The 14,072-nt window shown below is 36.1% G+C and overlaps 1 long non-coding RNA gene across 1 annotated transcript in view; it reads right to left on the minus strand.

Moving 5' to 3' along the window:
* The window catches only part of LOC144581002 (uncharacterized), a 71,259-nt gene that overhangs the window by 6,086 nt on the left and 51,101 nt on the right, over nucleotides 1–14,072 (minus strand). The window contains exon 2 of the long non-coding RNA XR_013531453.1: nucleotides 3,108–3,184. This is a non-coding gene — a long non-coding RNA (uncharacterized LOC144581002). The remainder of the gene's footprint in view (nucleotides 1–3,107; nucleotides 3,185–14,072) is intronic.

The raw sequence follows: 14,072 nt of genomic DNA on the forward strand, positions 1-14,072 counted from the left end.
ACGGTAACTTTTTAGAGTTAGAAATGGAACAGAAGAGTAAGTGGTGAAATACACAAGTTTTGAGATTAAACCCCAGCATCTCAGTCTTGGGCCTCCTATCCAGAATGAAGATATTAGTGATATTCACTTCCTAGGGCTTTTCTGAGGGTTATATAAGAAAATGTCTATATATCACTTAGCAAAGCCACCAGATAATGAGAACTAAATAATCAGGACATTATGATTACTACTGTCACCAGTATCAATACCACCACATTACTACCACTATTATGACCATTACCATCATCCTATTACCATTACTCCTCCTCCTCCTCCAACTACCACCATACCACCATGGCAATTACCATATACTATCACTGTCCATCTTAATATGCTTTTAAAATGTCTTTGCCACAACCTCATTTTCTTGTGTGTTCTTTTACTCCTTCTATTTATAACAAGAAATGAAATTGTTTTTCCTGCCAAATGAGTCACTTGAGATTGGAACATCAATTTATTTGAGCAGATGTGTGTCAGTTTTGCTGTGAATAAAAGGTCCCAATATGCTCTGCTGATATATTTCATGAAAAAATGAAGTGTGGGTTATATATAATTCATATTTTCAACTCAAGTTCCCCTTCCTTTCAAAAGCCTTTGGCCCACATTGATGTTCGCCTTCTCTGAAACAGCCATCATTATATTCTCTAATTCTTCCATGTTTGTGAAACTTATCTCCCCGATTAATAGGCTACCTGTAGGGAGACTTTAATACCATAAACATAATAGGCATTCTACAAATATTGACATATGAAGATGGTATTGAATAAGTCAAGACTCTGAGCCCTATAAAGATATTTATTTGCTTATGTAACCTGAAGTCCAGGGATAGGTCAGGGACAGCTGTGTCTGGGGGCTTACACGTTGCCATCAGGGTTCAGTCTCCCTCTCTCAGATCTGCTTCCCTCTGCTGTTTCCAGGTAGGCTCATACCTTGTGTTAGGGGGCTGTGCTCATCTTCTCACAGCAACAAATGCAGTGGAAAATACACAGCCTTTTCCTAGCCACTCCTACATATGTCTCAGGGTAGGCAGCCTCAGTTATGTGCTCACCCCAGACCTAATGGGCATGTAGTCAGCCCCATATAATCACTGGAGCCCAGTGAAGGGGAGGAAAAACCTTCCCAGAAGAAATTCTAGAATAAGAGGAATAGCCTTTGGTTGGGGAAAAAAGCCTCTATAGAGATCTTGCTTTTTTTTTCTTCTGTTACAATCTTAGCTCTAAACACAGTGTAAAAAATATAAATAAAAAGCGTAGCAGGTACTTACGGTAAATTTTTAGATGGATGGAATTTTACGCATTAGAAATGTTTTCCCTTCTGACTGATTGACACTCTGTAACTAGATCCTTAAAATGTGGAAATTATTTGCTTGAAATCAACACAGTTTTAAAGTTTAGATGAATGCAGGGGTGGCAGACCCATAAGGGACTAATATCATCCTGTCCTGTTAGCCACTGCCCCTTCTTACCCAAGTCCTGGGGGGAAGGAATCCTTCTCGCCTCTGAAGTTTTGCTTTACTTAGCCTCTATGCCTGTTACGGCACTTGCCATATGGCCTCTTTGTTCTTATGTGTATTATCCAAGATTCTTACATAAATAATAGAAATCCTAAATAAAAAAGGATTGGGGAGAAATAAAAACTCAACTAAACAAGAACTACCAGCTCATAAAACTGAACAATCTTGGCAAGTTCTCCATTAGAAATGGTTTGATCCAAGGTCCACATGATGTCAACGCAATGAGATTTTGTTCTCCATTTCTTTGACTACATCCTCAACATTTACTTCATTCTCAGTTCTACTGCTTATAAGACATGTTACGGCTCCTGCCTTTGTCTCTGGTTCACTTCTAATGGAAAGAGAAAAAGTATCTTTTTCAAGATCCCATGAGAATCTCCTGGCTTCTCATGGGCTCTAACTGAAGCTTGTGTCTATTACTGAATGCATCACGGCCCAAAGTAGTGGCGTACACTGATTGGTTTGGGTCTAGGCCACATGCTCCATCCCAGGACTGGGTGTGGAGTAGGAGCAAAGCACAGGTCCAAAAATAGAAAAGGAGTCACTCCCAGAGGAATATCCAATCTGGAATCAGGACGTGAACTAGATACTGGGTTCCTGGGAGCAGCAAATGTGAAATATGACTCTCCCTTTAGATAATGTGTTTACGTATCATCTTGGCCACAACACCGAGTGTAGTGCATCACACATACTGACAAGGTGCTAAAGGGAGGGAGGAAGAAAAGTATTCACTATGCTGGTGGAACCATTGATTTGACCGTTCTAACAGTTTTGCATGCATAAGCCAACCCCATCTTCCTTGGGAATGCATATTTGAAATGGGATTTGGAATTTGGGAGTATAAAGTTACTCATTGGTGTGATTAGCTTTAGCCTGCGCCGACTAGAAGTTTTACATAAGCATTAGCTGTTTGCTTCCTTACTTGCAATGTTTCTTGGTAAAAACACCAGGGAAGAAATAATTCATGTCTGAATATGGCAAAATTCTTAGCTTTCGGCCTCTGGAATTATACATTGAGCCCTGGAGCCATAAGATGGAAGAGATACAGCCCAGTTTTGAAAGAATTTTAAATTGCCACTTATAGAATCAGCTAGAGAACTGATTTAGCAGAGCCTTGAAGACGTAATTTACCTTCCCTTTCAACTCCACTACACTTTGGCCCAATGAGTGTTTAATGGTAGTAATGGTCTCTTTGCACAGAGGTTAATGACGGAATAAAAATTGAAACTAACCCCACTTCACTGTTGCTTCTTCTAAGCATATGTCATAAATATGATAGGAGGTTATTCTCTTCTCACTTTCCCTTAAAGACCAGGTTATCTGAACATGAACATGTGCTATGGTTTGAATGCCCCCTCCAAAACTCCTGTTGAAATTTAATTGTCATTTTGACAGCATTAAGATACGGGAATTTTAAGAGGTGATTAAGTTATGAGGGCCTTCATGAATAAATTAATGACATTATCAAGGGATGTGGGTTAGTTGTTGTGGGAGTGGGTTCCTGATAAAAGAGTGAGTTTTTCCACCTCTCTCTCTCACACACATACTTTCTTACCCTTCCGCTTTCTGCCGTGGGATGATGCAGCAAGAAGGCCCTCACCAGATGGAGACCCTGGATCACGAACATCAGAACTGTGAACCAAATAAACAGCTGTTCTTTATAAATTCCCCAGTGTTGTTCTGTTATAGCAGCACAAAACAGACTAAGACAATATGGGAATTAGAAATTATAAATTCAGAAAGATTGATTTTCTTATGTCCTGTCAAAGCCACTTAATTCTCCTTAGCCCTTCACTGTACTGTTCATCTCTTCCATTAGCTACAAAGGAGAGGTGAGCCTAGGCTCCTCTGACAAGGATTAATGAATCAATACCAGTAAATTCCTTCCAAGACTAAATTCTCATAAGCTCAACTTTTTTTTCTAGAAGAAAAATTGCCCATGTTCAATATACTTTTTATTTAAAATTAACTTGAATTAATTCTGTCTACTCAGGTAGTTGGAAGCTAAGAGAAGTCACAGTGTTGAAGAGTCAGCAAAGATGTGTTTTAGAATTTAACATCACTGGTAGGTAATATTCTATTTGTATGATAAAAACTCAACTGTAGGCTAGTAGCAGTGGCTCCTGCCTGTCATCCCAGCACTTTGGGAGGCTGAGACAGGTGGATCACCTGAAGTCAGGAGTTCAAGACCGACCTGGTCAACATGGAGAAACCTTGTCTCTACTAAAAAATACAAAAATTAGCCAGGCATGCTGGTGGGTACCTATAATCCCAGCTACTCAGGAGGCTGAGGCAGGAGAATTACTTTAACCCAGGACGCGAAGGTTGCAGTGAGCAGAGATTGCACCATTGCATTCCAGCCTGGGCAACAGAGGGAGACTACATCTCAAAAACCATACAAACAAACAAATACTCAACTATAGAAACTTACCTAGGGAACATCAAAACTTTATAAATTTTTATTTTAAGGCAACTATCAAATTGGTATGAGTCACTAGATGGTTTGGTTATAGATTACTGAGTGAAAGGGCTGACCCATTCATGTGGTAACAAAAAGAAACAGAGAAGTGGGAATTACACTGAAAAAGGCTCAAAGCGATGTTATTGGCTGCTAAATTTATTTTTTAGTTTAATATACTCCATAAGACACAGGGCATCACTCTGTTGAAATATTGTTTACCACTGTCATTTTTGGAAAGATTCAAAATTGTTAATCAATGTTAAGTGTGAAAGCTTAGACCCAACAACTTTAATTAATTTTCCAGAGTGCCAAAGATTACTGCTGGCTTGATGTGGTGAATTCAGGAGAAGAGTAATGCATACCACTAGATGATGTCTACTGAAACAGAAAAACGTAGTAGTGGATTTTGTACAGAAATGGTCTTTAGGATACAACAGAAAATAAAAGAAGCATTTGTCAATGTATGAGATTCTGAAAATTGCTGCCAACAGATATAATCTATAGAAAAAATGGATACTAGTATATAAATATGTTACACAAGAAAAATTTCAACATTTAAAACAGATAACATATTATCCTAATTTTCAGAGTAATCAATTTTCATTGAAAACATTTTGGAAAATTCTTAAAGGTTTCAAGAAGATTAAGGGTGGGCATGGTGGCTCAGGCTTATAATCTCAGCACTTTGGGAGGTTGAGGCAGGAGGATCACTTGAGGTCAGGACTTTGAGACCAGCCTAGCCAACATGGGGAAACCCTGTCTCTACCAAAAATACAAATATTAGCTGGGCATGGTGGCAGGCATCTGTAATCTAAGCTACTTAGAAGGCTGAGGCAGTAGAATCGCTTCAACTCTGGAGGTAGAGGTTGCAGTGAGCCAGTATCGCAGCACTGCACTCCAGCCTGGGTGACAGGGTGAGACTCTGTCTCAAAAACAATAATAATAAATAATAAATAAATAAATAAATGAAATGATCTAATCTCATTACTCAGAAATAGTAAATTATTTTATTTCAGTTATTTTTTCTTTCATTCCTACATGCATTTCTTTCTCTTTTTTTTTTTTTTTTTTTTTGACAATTCATTAAGTCTTTAGGAAAAATTTGGAATTTCAGGGGAATATAAAGAGATTTTAAAATTATTCATAATTCTATCAGCAAGCAGTAACCCCTGCTAATATTCAGAATATACTTGCTTCCAGTATTTAGTTATGTATTTTTACATAGTTTTCATATAAAATTCTGTCATTTTGTTTCCCTTAAAATTGCAGCCATGCAAATCAGCAATTCCGGTCATGGATATTTATCTCAGAGAAATGCAAACTTAAATTTAAATAAAAGCCTTTACATGAATGTTCACAGAAACTTTATTTGTAATAACCCTAAGCTTTAAACAGTCCCAGTGTCTTTCAATTACAAAAAGTCAAACAAATGCTTCCATAGAACACCATTCAGCAATAAAAAGGAAGAATTATTATACATGCAAAAACTTGATACAAAATCTATTGTATCAAGCTAAGTTACAAAAGCCAATCTTAAAAGATTACCTATTGTATGTTTTTATATAGTATTCATTAAATAAATTATAGAAATGTAAAGCACATCACTGGCTGCCAGGAGATGTGGGATAAGGAGGTGCTGTTTCTATAAAAGGGTAGCAGGAGGGATATTTACAATGAAACGGTTCTGTACCATGACTGTGCTGGTCTTCACGTGAATATAGATTCATGTTACAAAGCTATATGAAAATAAACACACACACACACACACACAGCGAGTACACGTAGAACTGGGGAAATCTGAATGTCTGTAGATTGCGTTAATGTCAATTTCTTGGTGGTAATATTATAGTATAGTTTTACAGGTTGTTGACATGGAGGGAACTGGGTAAAGCATGTATTGAAACTCTGTAGTATTTCTTACAATGCATGTGAACCTATATCTATTTCAAAATAAAAAGCTAAGAGAAAAGCAAAATGAAATCAAAATATAGCATAAGCATTTTACCATGTAAATATAATCTTAGCTGGGAACATTGTAAACATAATTTTAATGCCTATGTAATATCCTATTATTGAAACATTATTTACCTAATGATTTCTCTAATATTGGATATTCAACACTGAGATGTGTGCTACATTACCATATTACAAATAGTGCAAAGAAGACCTCTGTGTACAAAACTGTATCTCATTTCTAAGGAAATATTTTTTCTTAGAAAATTTAATAAATATTTTCCTTAGAAAAATATTTCATAAAGTCAATGCTGAGGGACATTAACAGTTGTAATGCAAAACTAAGGTCATATGGTTAAATGTATTTGAAAAACAGCTCTGTTCATCCTGGAAATTAGTCTTTAATAGATAAGTATATATTGTGAATCTAGTGGCAATAATCTAATCAATGTTTCCAAAACTTACTTGCTCTGGAAACCCCTACTGCAGAATAAAGATGATTGCTAATTTGTCAGCTCTACTCCCCATATGCCTTGAATCGAAGTGGGCTCTGTGACTGCTTTGATCAGTAGACTACTGTGGAAGTAATGCTGTACCTTTAAAGATTGTGTCTGGACACAAACTTTAAAAACGTGGCAGATTCCACTTACTGTCACTTGAAACACTCCCTTTCAGGGAACCCAGAAGCCATGTAAGAAATCTGAATACCTTGCAACTGCCACATTAGCTCAAGATAACCATGTGGAGAGGCTGTGTGGAAAGAGGAAGATGCTCAGCTAGCCCCAGTTGTCCCAGCAACCACAGCTCAGGTATTAGACAAGTGATTGATGCCATCATGGACACTTTAGCCTCAACACAAAAAAATGGATTAAAACCACAGAACCAAGCCAAAGGCCAGAACCAAGACCCCAGACATACTTTGTCAATGTAGCTTTCCCAGACATCTCCAGCTATTAGAGACAACCCAGCTGAAAGCCTGAGTCTTTGTAGAGCATAGTTGAACCATTTCCACTATGCTCTGTTCAAATTCCTAAACTATAAAATCATGAGAAAAATAAAATGATTGTTTAAACCATTAAATTTAGGTTGTCTGTTACACAGCTATAGATAACCACTAACCATTACACTTCCTCTTTATCGTCATTGACAGTACAACATAGTGTTTCAGATCATTTGGCTTTAGAATCAGGGTATCAAAGTAGTCCATAATTTACTAGTGGTGTGATTTTGGGAAATTAAACTCCTCAAAATAGTTTCTGCTTTGGTAATATGGGAATAATAATTATACTATTTTACAGCGTTGTGATACTACAATGAGATTACATCTGTAAAGTGTTCAGTACCACGCCTTGTATGTAGTAAGAGCTCAGCAATAATTTAATCCACTCCATTGCTGGTCAACTAGTGCCATGTTGTACAGAAGAGGAATTACTACATTAAGGAATACGACCGCATTTTTGTTAAACTTTCTTAATACAGATGTTCACGTTTCTTTCTCGAAAGTATGCAACAGTTTGTTCCCATTTGTGTAGTGTGAAAGGTTGAAAAAAACTTTTTTTAGAGAGAGGCTTGACAAAGATTTTCTGTAATAGACCAGACAGTAAATATTTTAGGTTTTGCAGGCCAGTTTCTATTACAACCAGTCAACACTGTTATTGAAGTGTGAAAGCAGTCATAGGAAATTTGTAAAAGAATGGTCATGGTGTATAAATAGAGTTTATTTATAAAAGTTGAGGTGGGCTGAATTTGCACTGAAGGATTTAGCTTGCCAATCTTTGTTCTAGAGGTTGGACCAAGAGCATTTTCACCCAACTGAGAGTATGAGAAATTCTGTCTAAAATTTAATGCTCTATACGTCCTTGTGGGATCTGCTCCTTCCAGACAAACTGGCTAATTTTTAGGCATGTACGTGAGCAACGTAGCTTCAATTTTACCATATTACTCCCTGCAAGATTAGCTACATCAGCTGCTTCTACAAACTTTAATTGGTAATGATCTATGCACAAGGCATATGTACTCTAGTACTTGGTTAAACTTGCAATTAGGAAAGTCAGCTTTTTTCTTGAAGCAAAAGTGATTTGGATTCTTTTTTAAGCACAAAGTAGATATTCAAAGTTAACTAAAGCAGTAGGCATAATCACTAAATATAGACAGTGGGCTTTGACAGAAAAAGGCCTGAGTTCTGCCAGTTTCAGCTTGTAACTAGCTGTGTGACTTTGGAGAAGTCACATCCTTGGGCCTCAGTGTGCTATACATTTATAAAATGAGACTAATAATTCCTTCCTTCGCTGCCTCATGACATTTAGAAAAATTTAAAATGTCACATGAAATTTATAAATCTCATATTGTAATGCAGTGAACTAGTTATTTGTCGTCTTCCCAGTTAGAATATGAGCTTCTTGGGGACAGGGGTTATGTCTTACCAATTTTTAAATACCCATTTTTTGACACAATAACTTAGTATATGCAGCACTCATTAATGTTGCCATAATGAATAGCTCAATAGATAGATGAATGAAAGAGTTTGTAAACTCAGTGATTAAGAGTAGAAATTAAAATGAAGTTTATTATCATGAAGCAAATCAACCCATTTTTAAAAAATCTGAAAAAGAGTCAGTATTATTTATATCAGTCATTTCACTGTGCCCTCTTCTTTGAATACCTGATGTACGAAAAGACTTCATGAATCAAATGAATCACTGAAACCCATCAGTCCACTTTTGTTCTGAGAGTGGACATTAGGCATAGATGTTGGTGGCACTTTTAAGCCTAAAAATGACTAATTTTTTCAAAAGTCATATACGTGATTGTCATCTGCAGCTCTTGAAACAGCAATGACAGAAAAAATATCACTGTTGGGTGTTAACGGTTACAAGTAAATTCCTTTGAGATACTTAAATTAAAACGGATAAATAAATTAAATAAGCACCTGTAAAATTAACTCAGTACAATTTGTGCTTTAAGACAATATCATTTAGAAGAGCAACTTTCTTTGCCTTTTAAACAGTGATGCATCTCATCTTCTCTTCTTTATTGGTCAAATAGGCCACCCTTGAATGAAACAGCCTTAGTACACTTTGGAATTCTTCACTTGATGGCAAATCCCTGGAGCTTAAATATCTGCTGCCATGATATTTTATATCCAATGTAATGAACTGATCAACAACTTGCAAATAAGTGTTTCTCAAAAACGATCTGTTACAAGAAAAAATCTGCATGGGTGTGACGGTTGAATAATGGATGTGCTAAATGGAATGGACACTAATTTTAATGCAAATGGTTTCTTTGGCAATAGTGTGGATTTTAGTATTTTCAAACAAGAAGGAGGTTGCATTAGCCTTCCTTATTAGAGCTGTCTGTGGCTGCACTGACATTAATGTGGGAAGAGTAAATAAGAGTAAATCTTGGATTAAAGATTGGTAAAGATTGCTGTTAATCAGGGGGACTATTTCTCCCCTGAAAATGCAGGAGGGAAATATTATTCCCTTCTCAACTCCTTCCTACAGAGGAGAGTTGCTGGCTACCTAAAGGAAAGAGGATTTGTGTAGAACCTGACCTTCCTGACCAGCATAATTTTGCAAAATTCTGACTCTAGATACTTAAATTATTTTTCTCCTCTGGAAGAAGCAAGCCATAGGATACACTCCCTAGTGCCTTTTTTTTTTTTCTTTTTTTTTTATTTTTGAGACAGTGTCTTGCACTGTAACCTAGGCTGGAATACAGTGGTGCAACCTTGGCTCACTGTGACTTCTGCCTCTGGGTTCAAGCAATTCTCCTGCCTCAGCCTCTCAAGTAGCTGGGATTACAGGCATGCACCACCACGCCCAGCTAATTTTTGTATTCTTAGTAGAGACAGGGTTTCCCCATGTTAGCTAGGCTAGTCTTGAACTCTTGACCTCAAGTGATCTGCCCACCCCAGCCTCCCAAAGTGTTAGGATTACAGGCATGAGCCTCCGTGCTTGGGCAGTAGTGCCTCATATACATAAGTCTATGAGACAGAGAATTAAGGAAACTTGATCTCTCCCATCCTTTTCATCCAAACATATATGACTCTAACAATAGGCTGTATTTCACAATTTCTTTTTACCCAGACACATTTGACTTTTACAAAGAGTCCATAATGTAGGTAGAGTATATGTTGTTATCCTTGACTAAGAGAAAAGCAATCAAAGGAAGGGAAGTGTCTTAAAGGAGCTATGGTAATTATCTCACCACAACCTGTAATTTTCTGATTTAAGTGAAAATTTACTGAATGGTTTTAAGGAAAGAAGCACAGGACTCATATATTGTGTCTACAGCAGATTCTTGGGTGTCACACACAGTCACTTCTTTCCACTCCATGCTTGGCTACAAATTACTATTCTGTTTCACACTGCAAAACCTGAGGCACAGAATACTGAGTTGCTCAAGGTCAGACAACACAATAGTGACCAAGACAGGTAATGCTATTAATATCCTGAAACCTACTAATAGAAATCTCAAGCTTTGTGTCTCAATATTATAACAACTTTCACACACACAGCAAAACCGAAAAAATTTTACAGTACCCCTGAGTTAAGAAGATACGCTGCTATGCTTTACTCTAAAGTTTTATACGGTTTATACGGGAGTTGAATTTTATTTTTTTAAATGGGTATTGTTAGTTCCACTTGGTTGGTGGAAAGACTTTTCTTTCTCCTTTATTTATGCATTATTTTTACTGTTTACATTTGAAAAAAAGTAAGTGTGCATGAGAATTTCATTCTAGGGTCTGCATTCTGTTCTACTGATCTATTTGTCAATCCTTCCATTAGTATTAAACCGTCTCCTTTAAAAGTCATGAAGTCCAGTAATGCAAGTATTTTAATATTGTTCTTCTTTCTCAAGATTGATTTGAATTAAGTCCTTTGCTTTTCTATATAAATTTTAGAATATCTTACCAATTTTGTAAAAAATATATGCTATGATTATAACTGGGATTACATTTCTCTATTGGTCAATTTGGAGATAAGCAACATTTTAACAATATGGAATTTTTTAATCTATCAGCATTTAAGCCTTAAATAATTTTGCTCAGCAGTGTTCTGTAGTTTAATTTTCTGCTACAATAATTTATTTTTTATTTGTACAAATTTATAGGGCACATATGAAATGTAAGTGTTTACACCTTGTAATCAAGTCAGAGTATTTAAGGTGTCCATCACCTGAATACCAGACATTTTTGTGAACTATATTTATCTTACCACTGAATTCATCAAACATTGAATTTATCCCTTCTATGTAACTGTATGTTTGTACTCTCTAACCCACTTACCTTCATCCTCCTGCCTCTGTTATCAGTCTTTCCACTCTCTACTTCTACCTGTTCAAATCTTTCAGAACCCACACATAAGTGAGAACATGGAGTATTTGTCTTTTTGGACCTGGCTTATTTCACTTAAAACAATGATCTCTAGTTCCATTCAAGTTGCTGCAAATGACGTGATTTTATAGTTTGTTATGGGCTAAATAGTATTCTATTTTGTATAAGTCACATTTTATCCATTCATTCATTCATTGATGGAAATAGGTTGATTCCATATTTTTGCTATTGTGAATAGTGCTGCAATAAATATACAAGTATAGAAATCCCTTTGATATATTAATTTATTTTCCTTTGGGTAGATACCCAGTAGTGGAATGGCTGGAACCACTAGTAATTCTGTCTTTAGTTTTTTGAAAAACCTCCATGCTGTTTTCTGTAGTGGCTGTACTTGCTTACATTCCCATGGACAGTGTATAAGAGATCTCTTTTCTCTGCATTCTCACTGACATTTGTTACTTTTTTTCTTTTTAATAATTGCCATTCTGACTAGGCTAGGATGATCTCTCATTGTGGTTTTGATTTGCACTTCTCTGATGATTAGTGACATTGAGCATTTTTTAATATACCTATTTGTATGTTTATATACCTATTTATATGACCATTTTTATGTCTTATTTCAAGAAATGTCTATTCATATATTTTGCTCACTTTTTAATGGGATTATTTGTTATCCTGTTGAGTTATCTGAGAGCCTTGTGTATCGTAAATATTAGTCCCCTGTTGGATGAATAGTTTGCAAACAGTTTCTCCCATAGAACAGGTTGTGTCTTCACTCTGTTGATTATTTCCTTTGCTGTGCAGAATGTTTTCAGTGTAATTAAGTCCATTTATCTATTCTTTCTTTGGTTTAATGTGCTTTTGAGGTCTTCTTAGTCATAAATTTGTCTAGACCAATATCCAGGAGAGTTTTCACTAGGTTTTCTTTTAGCATTTTTATACTTTGAGGACTTGCTTTTAAGTCTTTAATCCATTTTGAGTAAACTTTTGTGTATGATGAGAGATAGGGACACAGTTTCATTCTTCTGAATGTAGGGATCCTATTTTCTCAGCACCATTTGTGAAGAGGGTATCCTTTCCCCAATGTAAATTCTTGTAGGCTTTGCTGAAGATGAATTGGCTATAAATATGTGGTTTTATTTATTGGTGTTCTATGCTATTCCATTGATCTATGTGTATATTTTGATACCGGTGCCATACTTTCTTGGTTCCTGTATCCTTGTAATATATTTTGAAGTCAGATAATGTGATGCTTCCAGCCTTGTTCTTTCTGCTCAGGACTGCTTTGGCTATTTGAACTTCTTTAAAACTTCATATAAATTTTAGGATTTTTCCCCTAATTCTGTGTAGAATGGCATTGGTGTTTTGCTAGTATTTTCAGCTATATTCACCCAGGATATTGGTCTACAGTTTTCCTCCTTTGCCATGTCATTGTCTGGTATTACTATTGGGGTGATCCTGGCCTTGTAGAATGGGTTAGAGAGAATTCTGTCCTCTTCAGTATTTTGGAATACTTTCAGAAGAATTACTATTAGTTGTTTTTTGTTGTTTTTTTGTTTGTTTGTTTTTGTTTTTTTGAGACGGAGTTTTGCTCTTGTTACCCAGGCTGGAGTGCAATGGCACGATCTCAGCTCACCGCAATCTCCGCCTCCTGGGTTCAGGCAATTCTCCTGCCTCAGCCTCCCGAGTAGCTGGGACTACAGGCATGCACCACCATGCCCAGCTAATTTTTTGTATCTTTAGTAGAGACGGGGTTTCACCATGTTGACCAGGATGGTCTCGATCTCTTGACCTCATGATCCACCCGCCTCGGCCTCCCAAAGTGCTGGGATTACAGGCTTGAGCCACCGCGCACTATTAGTTATTTTTATGTTTTGTAAAATTTGCCTGTGTATCCATCCAGTCTTGAGCTTTGCTTTCTTGAGAGAGTTTTTATTACTGATTTAATCTCATTACTGATTATTGGTCTGTTCAGGTTTTCAATTTCTTTCTGATTCAACCCTAGTAGGTTGTATGTTTCCAGGAATTGATCTGTTTCCTATAGGTTTTCCAGTTTGTCAGCATACAAGGAGTTGTTCATAATAGTTTCTGTTAGTCTTTTGTACTTCTGTGGTATTAGTTGTGATGTCTCCTTTTTCATTTCTGATTTTGTTTCTTTGAGTCTTCTCCCTTATTTTCTTGATTAATCTAGCTAGAAGTTTGTTAATTTTCTTTTTCAAAGAAGAACTTTTTCGTTTTGTTCATCCTTTGTATTATTTGTCTAATCTTTATTTTATTCTCCTTTGATTTTGTTATTTCTTTTCTTATACTAATTTTGGGTTTGTTTTGTTCTTGCTTTTCTAGTTTTTTGAGGTCCATTGTTAGATTGTTAATTTGTGATCTTTCTACTTTTTGATATAAGCATTTATTACTACAAACTTTTTTCTTAGCACTGCTTTTGCTGTATCCCACAGGTTTTGCTATATTATATTTCCATTTTTACTTGTTTCTAGATTTTTTTGATTTTCATCTTAATTTCTTCGTTGATCTAATGGTCATTTTGGTGTATGTGTTTTACTTCCATGTATTTATATGGCTTACAAAGTTTCTATTGGTATTGATTTCTAGTTTTAGTTCACTGGGTATGAGAAGATATTTGATATAAGTTTAATCTTTTTAAAATTTAAGACTTGTTTTGTTGCTTAACATAGGATCATTCCTGCAGAATGTTCTATGTGTTTTGAAAAGAATGTATATTCTGCAATTGTTAGAGAGAATGATCTGTA

The sequence above is a fragment of the Callithrix jacchus genome, chromosome 2 (assembly GCF_049354715.1).
Source record: "Callithrix jacchus isolate 240 chromosome 2, calJac240_pri, whole genome shotgun sequence".
In the NCBI taxonomy this organism is placed as follows: domain Eukaryota; kingdom Metazoa; phylum Chordata; class Mammalia; order Primates; family Cebidae; genus Callithrix; species Callithrix jacchus.